This window comes from Lasioglossum baleicum, chromosome 4 (genome assembly GCF_051020765.1).
Source record: "Lasioglossum baleicum chromosome 4, iyLasBale1, whole genome shotgun sequence".
Taxonomy (NCBI): Eukaryota; Metazoa; Arthropoda; class Insecta; order Hymenoptera; family Halictidae; genus Lasioglossum; species Lasioglossum baleicum.
Window position 1 is genome coordinate 19,721,459 of NC_134932.1, and position 18,925 is coordinate 19,740,383.

Below are 18,925 nucleotides of genomic sequence, written 5' to 3' on the forward strand. Positions count from 1 at the left end.
GAAACGATGCAGCTGACAAACAAAGCGTTTTTCTTCACATTCAAACAACAACAGAAGGATAAACGAATGAGCAAAAAGAATTTCTGTGTACCGTGCGAAGAGGAAGAGGAAAATATAGAAAGTTTGTAGAACGCGTGACATTTTCTGTTGACACACAGACAGACACTATACAGTGTTCTCTCTGTATAATTACGCTTTATCGATCTTTTTCTTATCTTATCGCCGATTTACATGACATACTGACAGGGAGCGAGGATTGCTTCGCTTTTTTCGATGATTGGAAAGTCCAATTCTTTTCCTGTGATATCCTGCATAGCAACGCTACGTTATAACAATGCTACTTCCATAAAAATTGTTCAAGTTCACTACGGTTCGAAGGGCGTTTGAATTCCGTTTTATTAAAAGTTGAGAAAGTTCTCGTTTACGTTGTTCGCACATGCCCTGCAGTATTAATGCGTGTTTCACATTCGTTTTGTGAAGTCTATACTGTGTATTCAAGTACGTATACACGTCACGTACGTGTATACAACAAATACGTATGGTTACGCAAGATTGGGGTACATTTGGGGTATATTTGTGCAGTCAAAAGGATAGAGTTTGGAACTTTTGGGGTCCTTCTATAATTCGCACAAACCAGCTGAGCGACAGCCGATGAACCTTGGCTGTCGATCGCGGTTGGTGTGTGCACGTGTTTGTCAGCCGTCCAAAAATCCATGTATGACCTTACGATCAAGTTCATCGATTGACCCGCAATAAAACCTAACCCAGACGAGGCCGTAGTCCTGGCTTTTGCTTCGACACACGCTTCACTGTCTTTAGCATCGCGTGCCGATTCACGTAGAGCGATTATACAAGCACTATACACCGCGACGAAACTCTTAATCCATAAATACTACGTCTGCAAACATACTGGAACGTGAAACGACGAACGTATAGCGAAACTGAAAAGTGTTAACAAGATTTCCATCGGCTCCACCATTTGATTCTTGCTCAAACAGAGTGTCTGCTTTCAATCATCCCACTATCGTCTAATGGATATTATTCAAAAAAAGTATTTCAAATACCAAATTTAATTTCTCAGTTGCAAGTACAAGCGAGAATTTTACGATTTACAGAAATGGAGCGTCTGGCACCTCACCTGAGCAACGAACAGTTAAATGAACAAAAAAAGAGTGAAACTTTGCTTACAAGGGATATTACCCAAGTGTAACACGCCGATTTCAATGAAATTTATACAGGATATAGTGTGTTGAAAAATATTTGACACGTATTTTTTTAAACTGCTGACATTGTATCATTTGAGAATAATTTTTGTACGTCCGCAGCGAAGGTGTAACTATCGAGTACAATAATATGTACAACGGTATGAATTTTGTCTACGCGTTTGGGCAAACTGACCGCTGCGGCAACGCAGGCGATCGAATCGCGAAAGTGCGCGGTAGCATCCGCGAAAAAAAGCTGGCATGGCAGGGTTGGCGATAACGTATCGCGGCTGATGGCTGATTTCATACTAAAAAGTTCGGTCTTTTTTTTATTTCGGCGGGAAGAAATATCGGCATCGAAGCGCTACGTTCCGAGTGGACGGTATTAAATGCCGGACGCTACAATGGCCGCATTGTCCGTGATCCGTCCCCGCGGAGACGCTTTTAATTAAACCGCCCGCGCCTCTTTTTTATTTACAGCCTTCGAAAGTGCCGCGGACGCTGCATCAGGGCCCTCGGTTTATCGATTCGAGCGCCGCCAACCCGGCCAGATACAGTAGTGCTCACTTGAATTTGCAAAGTTTGGCATCCCGAAGTAAAATTCTTACGTCACGGGGTGCCGTTTCTCTTCCAGGAAGCGGATCGAGTTGAGCTCAACGAAGCAAGAGAATAGATTCAGCCAGCGAAAGTGAGATAGACACAGTCCAACGAGCAGCGACGGTCGAACGTGCAATAAAGAAAACTTCAAATTCGGTCACTCTTATTTCATACCTTCAAATATGGTACCAGTGGGTTCTTGAGATTCTTCCGATCAAAATGAGTCCAAACATGACGTAAACCGGTCTACTTTCGTAGACTTCATACAGAACAAAATACATATGTTTTTAATTATTTTGTGTTATTTACATTAAATCTAGAAAAATGGTCCGATTTATGTTGGACTCATTTTAATCAGAAAAATCTCAATAACCCACTGAAGGAAACAAATATATAAAAGAAAGCTTTTTAAAAACCACGCTTATACATTAAAATGCACTAAAAAGGAGAACATAATTTTTTTAGACATTAGTGACTATAAATAAAAGTGTGGAGCGCTAAACTATATTGATGTAATCTTCATGGGCGCTCCACGCTTGTATTTATTGTCACTAATGTCTAAAAAAATTACGTTCTACTTTTTAGTGCATTTTAACATATAAGCGGGGTTTTTAAACAGTTTTTTTAATGGAACGCAAGATACAGTAATACTGGTATGAAATAGTAAGATATACATATATACAGAAACGCAAGATATGGAAATACGCGAGATAGAATGAGGGGATGACTCCGAGAGACGACGTCTCTTGATGGAGTCCGAAATTGTCGGAGTGGGAACGCGTAATGGAGTAGGGAGCGCTGGCGCGCGGAGTGGGGATCGCGCGACGAGGTGTGACGGTTAATATTAAAATTTTTCTTTTCCTGAAAGCATAGTTTTTTAAAAATTTCTTTTTTAATATTGCATTGTTATCTAGTGCTGAGCTATGTTTAAAGTTTCAAGTCTCTAGCTCATCGGGAAGTAGTTTAAAATTCTATTACAAGATTTGACGCGTACAATAACAAGAACAACAACGACAGCTCGGCAAGCTAATATAAGCGTGGTAAAAACGATTGAATTTGAAATCTTTGTTATTGCATGATTACTTGTCTACCGAGATATATAAGATGTATGATATGTAAGGTATATATGAGATGTATAAGGCTCTGCTGATAATGTGAGCTCGAGGCACCGTAGTGCAAACTTAAGTATAACAGATTCGGTCGAATTCAAGTGAGCACTACTGCATGATTTTCCTTCGCTGGGCGAAATAACCGTCGATGCGAGGATTTTTTGTCGCCGGAGAACGACGACTCGAAGCATTGTCTTGCCATCCATCGATCGGACCTATTCATTCCAAGCCGCGGGAACGACTTTTAAGTGATTGTTTACCGTTAGTTGCCGTCCAGTCCTATTATTTGTACGATGTCGAGTACCTATCGCGCTCCACTGTTCTTTTATTCGTGATATTAAAATGGAAAATCGCATACTCGCGGAAAATTGTTCCTCCCGGAAACAAAGTATTCTACTCGAGGGCAGACAGGAGATATTGAAGTTTCTCTAATGCGGTATTGTTCGGATATCCAGCTCCGTGAACGAGTGCGTCGCACGCAGACGCTGCCATACACGAGTATACAAACTGCTAGTTTGCCGGTTATGGGCAAAACGCTACTTCGAAATAAACGGTAAATATTCTGCTATCCTTGGCAGAAAAAAGGTTGAGATCAGGAATTTGATCGTTGAAACCGTCATTTAGATGTTTAGGGAAAACGAAAATTAGTTCGCCAAGTATTAGACGCATGAGGCATTTTTTAATATTATATCAAATTGTACTTGTCTCTTGAATGTTTTCTTCGTATTAAATTGCATTAAGAACCGGACTACATAATGAAAAGGATAATTTCGTGGAGTAGTGAAGATAACGAAGTCGATCAAGACGAAGAGGAATCGCTCGGTCGCGAATTCGAGATGCAGAAAGCACGTTGAAGATTTTTGTCGCCGGATGTGCGAGGTTCTCACGGTGTTTCACACCGCGAGATTCTTTCAGCTCCACAGTCGGTAATGCAGAAGTGTTCGGAGTCCGCGGTAAAAGACCCCATTCAATACGAGTCAATGGAATAGCAGCAGTTTACGAGATCTTTCCGTTGCAAGTTTTTGCCCGTGCATTATGGTAATGCACCGTCGAACGCGGGTGTAACGAGCGGGAAATTTCTCGCTCGCAGTAAGAAGCTTTTCCGGCAAATGAAAGAGGAAAGTTCGCGGCTGCAGATCTTTCGAGAGAATGAGAGGACTCTGTCGGCTGGGCGAAAAAATAAAAAATGAAAGGAAAGAATTCCACCCATCAGACAGACGTTCCGTTTGAAAGATATTCCCGCGCAACAATAAGAGCGCGATAAGAGTTTGCCGTGTGGATCCTCTCCGTCTTCGCGGAGTTCCTCCGTTTCCTCGGAGAGCCATATTAAAGCGCCGCGGACGGAGAATAATGAGCGGGAAATTTTGTAAAGGGAAACCGTAATTCCTGTAGACAAATTCTCGAGACAGATAGTCGTGCCGCCACGGCCCGCCGCGACCCGCCGCGTCTCTCCTATCTTTGGTTGAAGAAGTACGATGCTCCCTGCACGGACGACTAACAGCCGGACTCGCATGTCTACTGTCCTTAATTCCTCGGTGGCAATGTAGAATTTTGTGATTCTGACAAATAAGACGTCGACGTTACGAGCTCGGAATATGCGGGCCACTCAATACGAGTAATAACATCTCGATGTTCTGTATAGAATGAATCAAAACTGTTTTACACCCCAAGCACAAATATTACTTACATTTATAACAAAAATAAGTAGCTATAATACAAAACAGTAAAAAGATTAAAATAATTTAAGAGTGTCGGTGTACTACTTTCAACTTGTTAAGTTCTTGCAAGATACAGACAATTTTTATTTTCCATAAAAAATGGCTCATTTAGTAATGAGTAAATCCTTCGTTATTTTCTTTATATTTTAATACGTGCTATCTCTTTGCTTGGGAGCTTAGACAACTCACAGTAGTCACGGTCGACCAGAGTCAGACATCGTGGAGGAGGACTTGTTTACCTTCTGTGTGAATAACCACAGTTTTCAATGTTATTCTACGAGAATGAGTTCAAAATTAACCAGACTATACTAGACGTAAAATACGTGGAAGAGAATTGCTTATTTAGTAATGAGTACACCCTCCGTTATTTTCTTTATATTTAAATACGTGCTATCTCTTTGCTTGGGAGCTTAGACAACTCACAGTAGTCACGGTCGACCAGAGTCAGACATCGTGGAGGAGGACTTGTTTACCTTCTGTGTGAATAACCACAGTTTTCAATGTTATTCTACGAGAATGAGTTCAAAATTAACCAGACTGTACTAGACGTAAAATATGTGGAAAAATTGCTTATTTAGTAATGAGTACACCCTCCTATATTTTCTTTATTTTGGGCTACGTGCTGTCTCTTTGCCTGGGAGCTTAGCCAACTCGCAGTAGTCACGGTCCACCAGAGTCAGACGTGACGGAGTATGACTGCTTATCCCTCTGTCCCAATAACCACAGTTCTCCATGTTATTCTACGAGAATGAGTAAAAAATGAACCACACTATACTAAAAAAGGAAAGAATTGTTGCAGAAAAGAACTCCAGTGAAGTAGGGAGCAGGAATTATGAACTTGGTTGTGACAGATCTGGAAGATTAAGAGTCGCGCGAACTCGAAATTTCGTAGTGAGTTGATCGCGTGATATTTTGTACAAGAGGAGCAAAGTTCTTGCGAGAGGGGACGCAAGAAGGCCGCACGATAGTTCGCCGCGAGTCACGCCAGAAAGTCACTCGTAAGGCAGAAAATAGTGTGGTGGGTTCGGACGCATTCGTATCACGATATCGGAGCTGGTGCACTCAGCCGACTTCCTGGTTCTCGGTGCACAGTGCACGAATCACGCGTGTCGCGAGCCCACCTGACTGCGGACCCTCACGAAGTCTCGATTGATTCTGTCGCATCACGAGAAGGGAAAATAACTCCGACCTTTAACCGAATTGATTTCGAGCGTTTCACAAACGTTCCCGGGAAAACGGCGTAGCGATCGTTCCGTTTCTTCGAGTGTTTCCAACGCGATCAAAAATTGTTAAAAAAACTGTATGCATGTACATTTCCCGTAGAAATAAGTGTACAGCTTTTTTCAACAATTTTTTCCGAGTCCACTGTATTAAACTCTGTATTTTGTACAAGAACGAATGTTCTAATTGAATGTTCTAGCTGTAAATCAATTTTTTAGCGGTAGTAACATGTCACTAGGTAGGAACATTTCAAAAATATTAAGCTATATCGTTGTAATACATTTTGTAAGCTTCATTATTTATAATTTTGTTGTCTAAGGCAATGTTTTTTATTATTTATCAAAAGACAAATTAGACCGGCAAAAGTGAGGGACAGATGAGAGTCGACATATCAAATGATGGTGATGTAGAACGAAGTAAATCCTGACGACGAAACATTGCAAGCATTTTTCATCAGGATTCAGTTACATGACCGAATAAATAAAACGTGATTGTTATTTATGGCGCGTATCCTTCGTTATAAAATTTAATATACGAGCGAGCACGGCGCAAAAATAAACGAAAACTGCGAGTTAAAATTGTACAGATGAAATTAATTTTTTGAATTTCCGTGTCTGACCTATTTTACATTTTTCCACTTGATGATTCTGAACATCGACGGCTCTATAGATCGTCGCATTTCAATTTTTTGGGTTTAAATATTTTTTCCTAAACAGACTGCTATTTATTATAAAGCAATGCTAATGAATTGGATGACTACAACAGTTTCTACCCGATTTTTTCGTTCTTGCGACGAACTTTTGCAATCATCTAACATTAATTGTTACCAAATTGTGGGATTCGAGAGATAAATAAGGTGGAGTGGGTTAAGTCCGTCTACGGGGCAAGTCCGTTAAGGGGTTACTTTTATTATAATATGAACGAAATTTCTCTAGCTTGTATTTATTAATATAGTATAAGTTAGTATGAACTATTCTACATAGATGTCGCCCAAGAATAAAGGTGTTTTCCTCGCTTAAATCAACCAATGCCTAACAGTCACGTGCGAGGTACACGTACAACTTTGAGGTTACCCTGAACGTGCAATAGTTTACAAGTTATTAATATATTCTGTGTTGTTATTTTAGGTAAGTACAACAAATATTGATGTAGGTTTACATTAAATAAACCGTTTTTATTGTATTTTTTAAAATTTATCGAGAAGAACACTAACATGATCGTGCCCCGTAAATATTACAATACGGAGCAAGTCCGTACTATCACGGTGGGGTAAGTCCGTACTGTATGGGTAACTATAAAACTAAACAATATATTTAATGCAATAAAAAACATTTTGTAGCAGGCTTGATAATAATTCTTTTCTTGCCCCGTAGCACTTGAAACAAGGTTCGAAGGCATTTTTAAACTTTGTTTTAATATAATAATAAAAGTACATGTTTCTTTAAAAATCGATAACTATAAAACTAAACAATATATAATTTAATACAATAAGAAGCATTCTATAGCAAGGCTTGTTAATCATTCTTTTCTTGCCTCGTAGCACTTGAAACAAAGTTCGAAAGTATTTTTAACTCTCAGAGACGGACCTGCCCCATTTTCGGGGCAAGTGCGTCCTAGTTGACACTTTGTACAATATTCTATCAAAATGATAATTTACAAGCAAAATTAGAATCCTACATAATACTAACTGTGGCAAGAGTTTGATACCAAGAACGTTAAGTTTTTACATACTAGACTGAAAATACATAAGTTTAAAGTCTAACTGCAAATTCTAGAGCAGATGTACCCCACTCCACCTTAGCGGGAAGAATGCTATAGTCAGATCTCGAGTGATGTCACGAAGCTATAGTGTAATCTATCTCACTCAGATAATGACGTCGCGATCCTATAGTGCGAATCGTGATGCCACTAGTTACCCCCACTATGGGTACGTTGATGGGATAATTCTCAGGGCGTGACGTCATGTATCCCTCGCGGGGACATTTTGCGGCAATGCTGTCACCGACTCTAACAACGTGACTTTGCGTAAAACGCTCGAACATTTCCGCGTTGCGAAGACGTCAAGCGGCCCGTTAGCATAAACGGATAAAGACACGTAGTACACGGCTTTCGAAGACCGGCCGAATCCCCGTTGATCAACGACGTCTAGAGGCGGAACAGTGGCTTTGGAAGCCGCTCGGGTTTGTGTTCATCGTCACGTTCGCGTCGTAGATTTCATCCGAGAAGCCAAACAGCGGTTGGTTGCCTGGTGTCTCGTGATCCGAGCAAATCGTGATTAGATTAGAAGTTGAAACGTTGCGGGCCACGCTTGCCAATTAAACCGATGATTGCCGTTCGAGCACTTTCGGGCGAGACCGGGCTGCGAATCGGCGGGTTCCGCCGAAACTCTAATGGAATAGCACCGAGCTCGGCAATCGAATGCCAACGATGAAATATCGGCTATCCTCGTACGAATGGATTCGTTACGATTTTTGCACATCCTTACGCGAGACTTCGAGGGTTTTCAACAGACCCATGTACCAACGATTTGTAATTATACTGGTGTTGTATTACTTTGAACTTAGTATGTCTATACAGGGTGGGGCGTTATAAACAGGTCACCTGAATAACTCGCTTGCTTTTGAAGACAGAAGAAAATGCATCAGACCAAACTTACTTTATCTATCATAAAGTGCACACTGTATAGCTCCCGTATCTTGAAATTAATGCAGTCGATTTTTATTTTAAAGATGCGCAGAGTATTCATTAATACTGTTAACGACACTGTAATCATTTTCGCTGAATGTTTGTTAACAAATCCGCAGAAATTCGGCCGAATAATTCCTGCGATTTAGGCCTCCGACGGACTAAATGGCCGCGACGCTCGATCTATCGCTCGGTTAATTATAATTATCTATGTTGGAGTGTCGCATATACTTCACGTGATTGTTTGCGTATAGGATGCGTTCTCTCAGCTGCGTACGCATATTAAACAATAAAACTTACGCGTGTCTTTTTGTGGTAGCCTGGTCCTCAACAATCCAAAGCACGGCGCTGGCATTTTAGTCAACGGCGCGGCGTGGTCCTCCTGCCGCGAGTTTCGGCTCGCGGAATACCTTTGGAGCTCGCAGGGAATAGTTTCTGAATGGAGAAGCGATTTCGCGAATCGGGACGTCGCGTCGTCCGGCCAGCTGACGCGGCAAGAAAGAGGAATGCGGATCGTGTCGAAATGGCCAGGCTTTATGAAATTACCGTGTTCGAAGTTATAATGGCGACGCTTTAGACGCGGGTGATTACGGGGAAGTGGATCCACGAGTAATTAGTACGCTGAAGGTAGTCACAAAGGCTGTCATTCGCGGCTTTTCCAACTTTTGTTTTCAAACGAGATCCCCGGTGAAAGAAAATCGAGAGTATTCCGAGTCTCACGGGTTATAAATAGTAATTGCAGAGCCTCTTCAGACTGATTGCTCTAGAACCTTGATAGCGATCGACAGTCGAAAGGACTCTAATTGCTCGAGTCTCGAAACGGATCGATGTGCTTTTCATAACGAATCGTTTAAAATAATTCTCTGTTAACTGGAGGGTTCATTTTTCTTGCAACAGGAGAGCCCAGTTATTTATTCCCACAGAATAGCAGAACAAGACTAAATCCAAAAGGAGCCTTTCTATGAAACAGACAAGTACTTTGAATACTAATTTTTCGATAAAATAATCTAGAGTTTCAGAGACCACGATCTCGTTAGTGTTACGAGCCGAGGGCTGGCGGATAGACGTGATCAAGGTTTGTTCGTGTGAACAGGATTGTCGTGAACTAGCCGGTGCCTGTTTCATCACTGGGTGTCACAGGATAGGTTTTCGTGGACTAGCCCCGGTGCATGTTTCATCACCGGGTTGCCACTAGGTTAGGAGAAAGGGGTAGTCGTGGACTAGCCGATATCTGTTTCACCACTGGGTCGTCACTAGATTAGGAAAGGGTTGTCGTGGACTAGCCGATGTCTGTTTCACCACCGGGTTGCCACTAGATAGGAAATCGTGAAGTAGCCGATGTTTGTTTCACCACCGGGTGTCACAGGAATCCTAAAAAGGTAAGGTATTAGGAAGATCAGCTCTCGTAACTCTATATGTATAGAATTGTTGATAAACCTCGAGCGGTAAAGGTTTATCGATATGGGTGAAATGCTACCTACTGGAGTTTAAAGGATGTAGGAATGATATTAAAGACTCTCAAATATCTAATATCAAGAGTACAATACATTCTATAATAAAGATGGAAATACACTTGTAATGTGTCGTATGATTCGCGAAAGCTAATTTCCGAGATCTCGGTTTTGACGCACTGATAAATGCGGGAGTAAATTAATTGATTTGCCTTAAGAACCGCGTTTCGAAACTTCTTTCAAGATATTACGATCAAAAGGGAATAAAACCCAATCTCACAAGACGCGTACAGATTCGTATTCAGTCTTCAACTAAGCCCGTGGTGGCCAAGCTCGAGCCCCTTTATATAGTAGTGAAATTGCTCAAAAAATGGTAGTGGGGGTAAACGGAAATCTGGAAGATATGTCTATGTTTCCCAGCCGTATGCACTTTCCTATAAGGGGAAAACTGTTTATTTGGGCATGCGAGCTGGACCTCCTGCATGAACACGTGGTTCCAAGAAGGGAGTAAAAGCCACGTAGGCAAAGCCTCCGTACGTAACATTAGTTAGATTGTTGTGCTCTTAATGCTGAATCGATTAAACTAATTCTCTGCTAATTGGGATATTCTGTTCTCCTGTGACAAGGATCTTAAACCAATAGTTAATCGAAATTCTAGTGCAATCTGTTAATTGCAAGAGGACGGTGTTCGCACGAGACTGCGATTATTTTGAGAGCTAACTTTTGGACAGCTGTTGGGGGAACAGGAGAAGCTCGGAAATCCCGGATTTCATGGTCTTAACAGGGTCTTGGGCCGTTCGGAAACTCGTAAGCGATCGAAGAATACTAGTCCAGCGATGTTCCCGGTCCGTGTACTCAGTTTATTGTACCACAACTCCCCAGAGTGTGTTAGCGATACGCATCAAGTGCATTAACGAACGAGCCATGCTCTGCGATCGCATCTGGCGGCTCGCATTCTACGTGCATCTTCCTCTGGCTTCCATTAAATACGCTTGTGACACAGTTATGTGCACGAGTGCATCGGTTGTCTGACGGCCTTTGGAATTGTGTGGATTATTTAGCGTGAAAAGATGAATAACGACAGTTCAACACGAATTTGTAAAGAGTTGTCTGATGATACACGTTGGGCAACTCGTGTTCGATATTACTAAAATTGAAAATAGTTCGATATTATTAAAATATCAATGTATTATTTAGACTGTGGTTCTTATGCATTTACGACATAAATGGATAGAATATGTAGAGTGAATCACCTATCAAATATCTTTGTTGTTTTCAAAGATACATTAAATGTCTTCAGGACAAAGTTGAATGTCAAATTGGGGCTCATACTATACCAAAAAAATTTTTGTTTCTATGGAATTTTTTGTGAAGATATCAAGGTTACCGTTATTTTCTTAAATGGAACCATCCTTTTTAAACATCTACAACGATAGTCCCTTTCATTATGAATTCAGTGACTATAATTACTCAAGATAATTCAAGGTCACGGATAGAAAAAACCTGATCAATTCCTGTTGCAGCGATATGTGAAACGGGTGAAATTTATGTCGGGCCAGAGAGCTCGTATCACGCTACTTTGTCTCACGCTTGCTTCTCGGGCAATATCTCTCGTACTCACATGTGAATTGACAGCTATAGCTGCTAAAATATTAATTTCATTGTCTTCAATAGGCATGGGATTCTTTCGTTTACGCTTTCTTACATCTACACTTCCAGTATTTCTACATAACTTGTAGATATTAGTAAAAGTCCGCTTAGAAGGAGTGTTCCGCTCAAGGTACCTTTCTTCATAAAGCAATCGGGCCTGCAATGCATTTTGTCTACATTCACAGTAAACCGTTATCATGTCACACCTTTCAATCATTGAGTAAGACATAGCTGAATCGTGTTTGGAAACATGATGTTAGTAAATAGGTCGCAGCGTCATCGGCTAGAGGATGTTTGAAAACATTCTATAGTATTGAAGGACCATAGCATGTACTATGCTACAAGTCTCACTGGTGATAAACGTATTCTGCTTCCATATAATAGTTTTAGTGACCTTGAATGACTGAGTAATTATAGTCACTGAATTTGTAATGAAAGGGACTATCATTGTACATGTTTAAAAAAGGGTGGTTCCATTATAAAAAATGAAGGTGACCTTGATATCTCAAACATTTTGTTTGGTATAGTATGAGCCTCATTTTACCATTCAACTTTTTGTTCTCAAAACATTTAATGCATCCTTGAAAACAACAAAGATATTTGAGGTGATAACGTTACGTTACTAACCCTGTATAGGGTGAATCATGAAAAACAGAAGGATAAACGAAAGTTGCAAAAGTGTCATCGTATCAACAGATCTTGTGATTAACTCTGTTTTCGTCATTTCATGGCCATCGGTGTTTTTTTCTTAAATGGCACCATATATTTTTAACTTCATTGTGTTGTAGCTGATATCAAGACGAGTTCAATGATGTGGTACACTATGACCTCCAAATCATGTTATCTTCAACGTATTAAAATTATCGGAAGAAGGAATACATTTTCATCCAACTTCTGTTTTCTTTCTTTTTATTTTGCATAAAAATCCGGTGTCTAGTGAAATTAGCAGTCAGCAGCATACGTCGAATAATTACACGGTTGCGGAAAACATAGTATCGGATGACAAATGAATTATAATGGATTTCCATCATAATGGAAAATTAATATCCCCGACGAACGATTAATTTTAAATGTGGTAGTTACTATTACTGTTTTGAAACAATGCATTGCAGCCATGCATTCGGTATTACAAATACGTGTTGTTGCGCGGGGTCTGATTCGAGCAGTATTTGGGCACCGTTGGCGGCTCAGGCCAGCGAAGGGCGTAATAAACGCTGAGTTGTCATCAGATACGCGACACGGCTTATCAGCAGTCGATTAAACGGTCCAGCCGAAATTCGCGAGTATCAGAGAGCAACCTCGCGTGCACGGAACCGCGTTCTAATATTTTATAAACGAGACCCAGCCGGACGACACCGGGTTCGCGTGTAATTTAGCTAATTGCTCGGTGATAACGAAGGAGATTTATTGTTAATTAGATGTTTTTTCCGCCGGTTATTTATTGCACCGTGGATTGCATCGCGCCGATGTGTTTCGGCTTGATTGCAATGGAGAAACTTCGCATAACGTGCGTTCCCCGAAAAATTAGTGGCTCTGTAATGGCGTGACAACGAGTATTCTAACGACCGCGCGTTGCAATAAACTGTGAAACAGATTAACAGAGTGGAGCGAGGTAACGAATTATCTTGTCGATTGCACCTTATTTCTTTCCTTCGATTTAAATTTTCAGTTCTTTATAAAACCGACTTTTAAAAGCTGATAAATAGTACTCTAAATTAACTCTTTTTTATCTTTACGAATTACCATTCAGTTTTACGGTAAGATTTTAAAAAAGACCAATGTCTCCTTCGATTAAGTACCATTCGTATCACGAATTATTTTTCTCAGACTTGATTTTCGCCAAAAGTAGTTTTAGTTGTGCCAGAGAAACTTCGAGCAGCAGTACCGTATAACTCTTCCCTAATGATAACCTCCGAATGCAACGATCACGTGGCAAGATAAGTAGTTTTAAGTGAAATTTACGAGGACAGCTCCCGCTTATCGACACCGGGCTCTGTATCGCCCCGATGAAAATATCTCCCTTAATGCTCTCGCGGAATATGGGGCGAATAATAATTGGCGTGCGGGAAAGACGGGCGCGTAATTAATGCGAGATTCGGTATCGCGGTGCTCGTTTTCGGGAATAATGGTCTCCAGGCCGTTGTCTCTCGCGCTCCGGCGGGGGTGAATCGGATGAAACGGGATATACTGCAGGAAATAAAATGGCACTAGCCGGCGTATCCAGGTCACCTTAAAGAGCACACGCCTAGCCGAACGGTTAGAGAAACGACGAGAGTAGCTGAAGCCTGTTCGATTGGACCGGGGAAAACCCCTTTTCCACCCGAATCTTCCTAAGTCCATTCCATCAGCTGTGTTCGAAAGCTGCGCCACGATCTCGTAGACCTAACTCATAGAATTTCAACCGGCCAGGAACCACCCATCTCAGAACAGTTCGGTCGCAACTGCTGATAACGGAATCCATTTAACAACTATTAGACGAACTGGTCTCCGATTTGACGAGCTCAGATCAACCGGCAAACCTAATTGGCATCCGTGAATCTTCTTTCAGGTAACAGCGAGAAACTCGATGCAATGAAACCAATTAATACTTACTTACTTCTAGGAACAGTACACAGAAAACAAATTCAGTTTTCTTGGAATTGTAAGCTTCACATCTTGTTTTTTGGAAACTGTAGTTCATGAAAATTCATTTTTTGCTTTTTAGCCACGTTTCACAGTGGTCCGTGCGGTCGAAGCAATATACATCCGAATAACATCAACCCTGCGACACTTTAAACAATAATAATTCCTGAAGAAGGACGAAGGTGGAAATTGTACAACGAAAAGTATATTGAAAATATTCCAATTTGAAAAAGTGCGGAACTATTTGGAACTTGAAAGATATTCCATGCCAAAGGGAAATAACTTTGACAACTTCCATTAGTCCATTAAGAATTACTTATTTGATAAATGCCGAACTGTAATTCTAAATTTGAGGTATGCATTTTCAAGGTAAAATATTAAATAGGTTTGGCAGGGTTCACAAAAGAAAGTTCGTAATTTTTCGATCGAAAATAAAATTCACAAAATGTTCATTTTTAAATGCTTGTTCTAGTTGTAATTATATTCTAAACATTTCGAAAGTAATGTATTTTTTTATTTTTTACCAAATGAGATGCTAGATAGGCCTCTCGGACCACTGTGCGTTTTAGCGATTCGGTCCGAATGTGCGTTGGTAGCAGAATATTGCACAAGAAGACCGGAGACCTCAGCCATTCTAATTATAACACGAACGCACAATAAACGTACTGTAAAGTTTAATGTTTGCGAGCCAGCTTTTTCCCCGCGATCTTCACATTTTTTAATGTGAAAACCTGTTACGCAGATCTGTCGCGAGCAGAGAAACGTCAGTTCTACTAAGCGCGCTGAATGTTTTTTGAAGAGCCAAGAGGAGCAGTTCAAATAGAATATAATATCGGGCACAAAACAGTAGCCGCGGTCTACGTTCTCGCTAGTTTTTCCCGGGTTTTCCTCGTTTCAGGTCGGTCGTAAAATTTTCTGAGGATCGGTGGACGCGACTCAGAACGGGCTGAAGGTTGATTCCAAGTAGGAAGGTAAAAACGATGCGATAAATCACCAGGAGGAACTCGAGGAAGAAAAGGTGAAGCCGGCCAGAAGGAGAATATCCACCGCGAGAAATACGTTTCGTGTCAGGGTGAAAGAATTATTGTAATGCAACTGGCAACGTATCGTCGTCGGTATTCCATTCGGCGTGTAAAACACAAACGATGAATGAGGCGAACGTGGCGTTTCGCGTTGTAAATAATGCAGTCGTCGAACCTGATGCTGCGAGATAAGCAACAATACTTTTTGCATGCCTGTAGCGCTGTTCGCCGGAATAAAATATTAAATTCGCGATTTTTCTTTCTTCCTCTCTAGAAATACTTTTCGAGAGATGGGCGAAGAGTCAATTAGCAGATTAAGAAGCGAATAACGTCTAACGAAAAATAAAAAGGGCCACGATCGATACCTTTGAAAAGAATTTCTGAACAAAAAGTTTGATTAAATGTCAGGAATGAATCAATGGCGAGGACATGGATTCGGAATTTTAACGGGGCACGATCGTCTCTAATCAATTTCGCCAACTATCCCTTGAAGTCCTCTTGACTGGTCCTCTTGAAATTTCGAAAATTTAGAAAACTGTAACTACATGGCTTTCAACACAAGTAGCATTATCGTACGTACAGAGATACAAAAATTAGAGTTTACTGTCGAACAATCCCCCAAAGAATCCCACAATATTAAAGTAATTTAATTGTTAGAATAAAAACTGCAGAGTTGAAGATTATTACAGTGATTACATCTTGAGGTCTTTCAGGTCGTACAAGTACTGCGAAATCTCAATGGCGATCTAAGGCCCGAAAGACAACCAATCATGATTTAGTGTTTCGCTTTTGAAAGACTCACTTGATCCCGTGACTAACCGGCGAGCACGGTGGCGGTGTGTCGGCCGAGTTCGAGGAAAAATGACCGCCTTCAGGCCCGTAACAGTGAGAATTCATCATTCGAGCCGGACCAAGTGAAATGTGGCTCGAAAAAGCGCAATGGAGTCCCATCATTAATACGAATCGACGAGTCTGACTTATATCCGCGGCTCGGACGACGATAAATCAAAAGCGTCGCCTATCCGCGTCATTGATCAAAGCGCAACAAAAAACCGTCGCGTATGTACTATTCACGTCAAGTCGGCTGTCTCGGAAAGGAATCAATAATGCGTTTCAATTTGTCACGTCTGTCCAAGGTTAGTTCTCATGGCTCATTAACGGCATACAATCGTTCCAGGCATTTTTCGATCGAATCGAGATTGCGGCAGGCTGACTTCCAACTTCCGGCGAATCGATCTTATCCGGGTTTAGTCAAAACTGCATTGTCCACGTGCTTCTACAATCATCCACACGATAACGTGGGGCTTGTGTTTATCGGCGATTCAACCTATGCAACATCTAACGGAAATTCGCCGAGGGTGTCTCTGAAACCGCCATCTTTTAGAGGGTGTTGGAAACGAGATCCTACTCGTGGGAAAGGGTTGGTGGGTAAATTTCCGAAAGTCGGTAAAATCGGATTGAGCTAAAATTTTGCACATAGGTTCACTTTGCATTAAAAACATGTTTCCCAAAGGGATTTTTTTATCATTTTAGTGGCATTTTCTATCTTACTAACATAACGTTTTATACACAGATACAGACTTAACACTTTACCTACCGGTAGCCTATTAGTAGGCTTTTCAATAATTTTACTGTAAAAACTTTACTGTAAAAAATTAGATGGCAAGGTGGTCAAGGGAGTGGTTGCCCACATCGTTGGCAAAAGGAATTATTATAAACATTAATTAGCTAGAATTAATAAATTTATCTGTGAATTGTATTGAATAAATTAATGCGAGCCTTCTGCTGTGTCGGACCTTGCCTGCATGTACCAGACCGGTTGGAGCCGGTATTCGGCGTCGATACATTGAGAGGCGTGGCTCAGCGAGACCTGTTCACTCGTGTAGCCACGCTACACTGTCCTCTGTATTCGTCATCCTACCTGGGTTCACCTCAACTTGTGTTGCTTGGTGAGAGGTAGTTGGTAGAGAAATGGGATATCGTTTGAACACTTCTCACTGTCCATTCTCTTGATGAGGACACGTCGGATATCGGCTCTGACCGGAGCTGGACTGCAAGCATTGTACGCGCCGCGTCACCTTCGAACCAGAGCCTTCTGCTCTGGTTCTCTCTTGTTTCTCACTTTGAAAGAATCAGAGCCTTTTGCCTGATTCGGACACTTCTTTTCCGATTCACACCTTTTGCTCCGCAATAATTACTCTGCATATCTGCGTAACTTAGTATAAGTCCATCGTTGTAAGAAAGGGATCCAGAAGGAATATTGCATTCGTTCTGACTCCCTTTCGGGTCTCTTGTGCAGCAACCTCCTCGTGGTGAGACTTGGGCAATCGGTATTATCCTTTATTTGTAAGAACTTCTAGTATCTTATGAATAAAGGATAATATCGAGCTAATAGCTGCACATTTAATAAATATGTTGATTTTCAATAAATTCTATTCCTATACCTATTGTGTGTGTGTCTTCCATAACATTTTGCAATTTCACCTTCCTTCAGAACAAAATATATGTATTATTCAAGCTGGTTTGCCCCGGGCGTGAACAATGTCATATATCGTCTGGTTCTATTTAGGTAAAGAGACGAGATAGTATTTCGTCGGTGATAGTATTATAAGGGAATTACAGAATGGGTAATGTGAGCATTCTAGACTATATTCAACTATATCATTCTTCTACTTGACGAGTATTTATCCCGTCGGTGGTAGAACTTTTAGCGATGTGGTATTTCAGATCACTGTACGTTCCACGTTATCACAGCGCCCGGTTGCGCCCGCTTACTGGTCCCGCTGAATAGCACAGGGGCTGGCAGTGTTTAATAGAATCTCGTCTGGGATAGTGCGTCGTCGGTGGTGAAGGGATGAAATACTGTCGGTAATACACTGGTACGGATGGTAACTCGCGTGTTCCTCGATCGATGTATCAATAACACTTATTGTATAGAGTCGTTTTTATAAAATTCTTAAAAATGTATATGACTTTAATCGTTGAAATCATTCTAAAATTTGTTCTTTTATATCGCTTGTTTAAAGTGTTTGATTGTTGAAAACATTTTCAGAGAATTCAAGTTTTAAAGGACAATGAATAATGCTGCAAACAAATGTTACAATTGTGGAAAGGTTTATCGCAGATTTAGGCATATTGTTTGTTTCTTAAATTCTGTTGGTTTACGGATTGGGCAGTCGGTATAGGTAGAACACAGTAGATTGTTGCCGACTCACTCTATCGATTTTCCACATGTTTCGCAGAGTATAGGATAGATGGCGAACGTAGTTGAGATTACTGCGCATGCGTCACAACGCACGCGATTCGACATAATCGAATCTAAACTTTTACTTAATTGAAAGTGGGAACAATAAACTCTTCTTTTTGCACTAAGATTTTTATTTGCTTTGCTTAGATCATTTGAATGCTATCTTTAAAATCTGCATTTCGGTTGGCCACATAGGAGTGAAATATACTCTAACATTTCACTGCCATAAATTATTGAACGTCCCACCCGATTATTATCTTATTCAATGTAAAACTTTTCTTTCATTAGATGCCAAAGAAATTAGAGAAGGATATACTCTGTACACGAGGAACCTTTGCTGATCTATATGCAACAAATTTCCTGTACTATTTTTCAAAAATAAGATTCAAATAAAATTTGAT

At 40.8% G+C, this 18,925-nt stretch overlaps 1 protein-coding gene across 21 annotated transcripts in view; it reads right to left on the bottom strand.

The window, feature by feature from the left end:
• Positions 1 to 18,925, bottom strand: part of LOC143208036 (disks large 1 tumor suppressor protein-like) — a 397,450-nt gene that overhangs the window by 264,003 nt on the left and 114,522 nt on the right. The window lies entirely within an intron of this gene.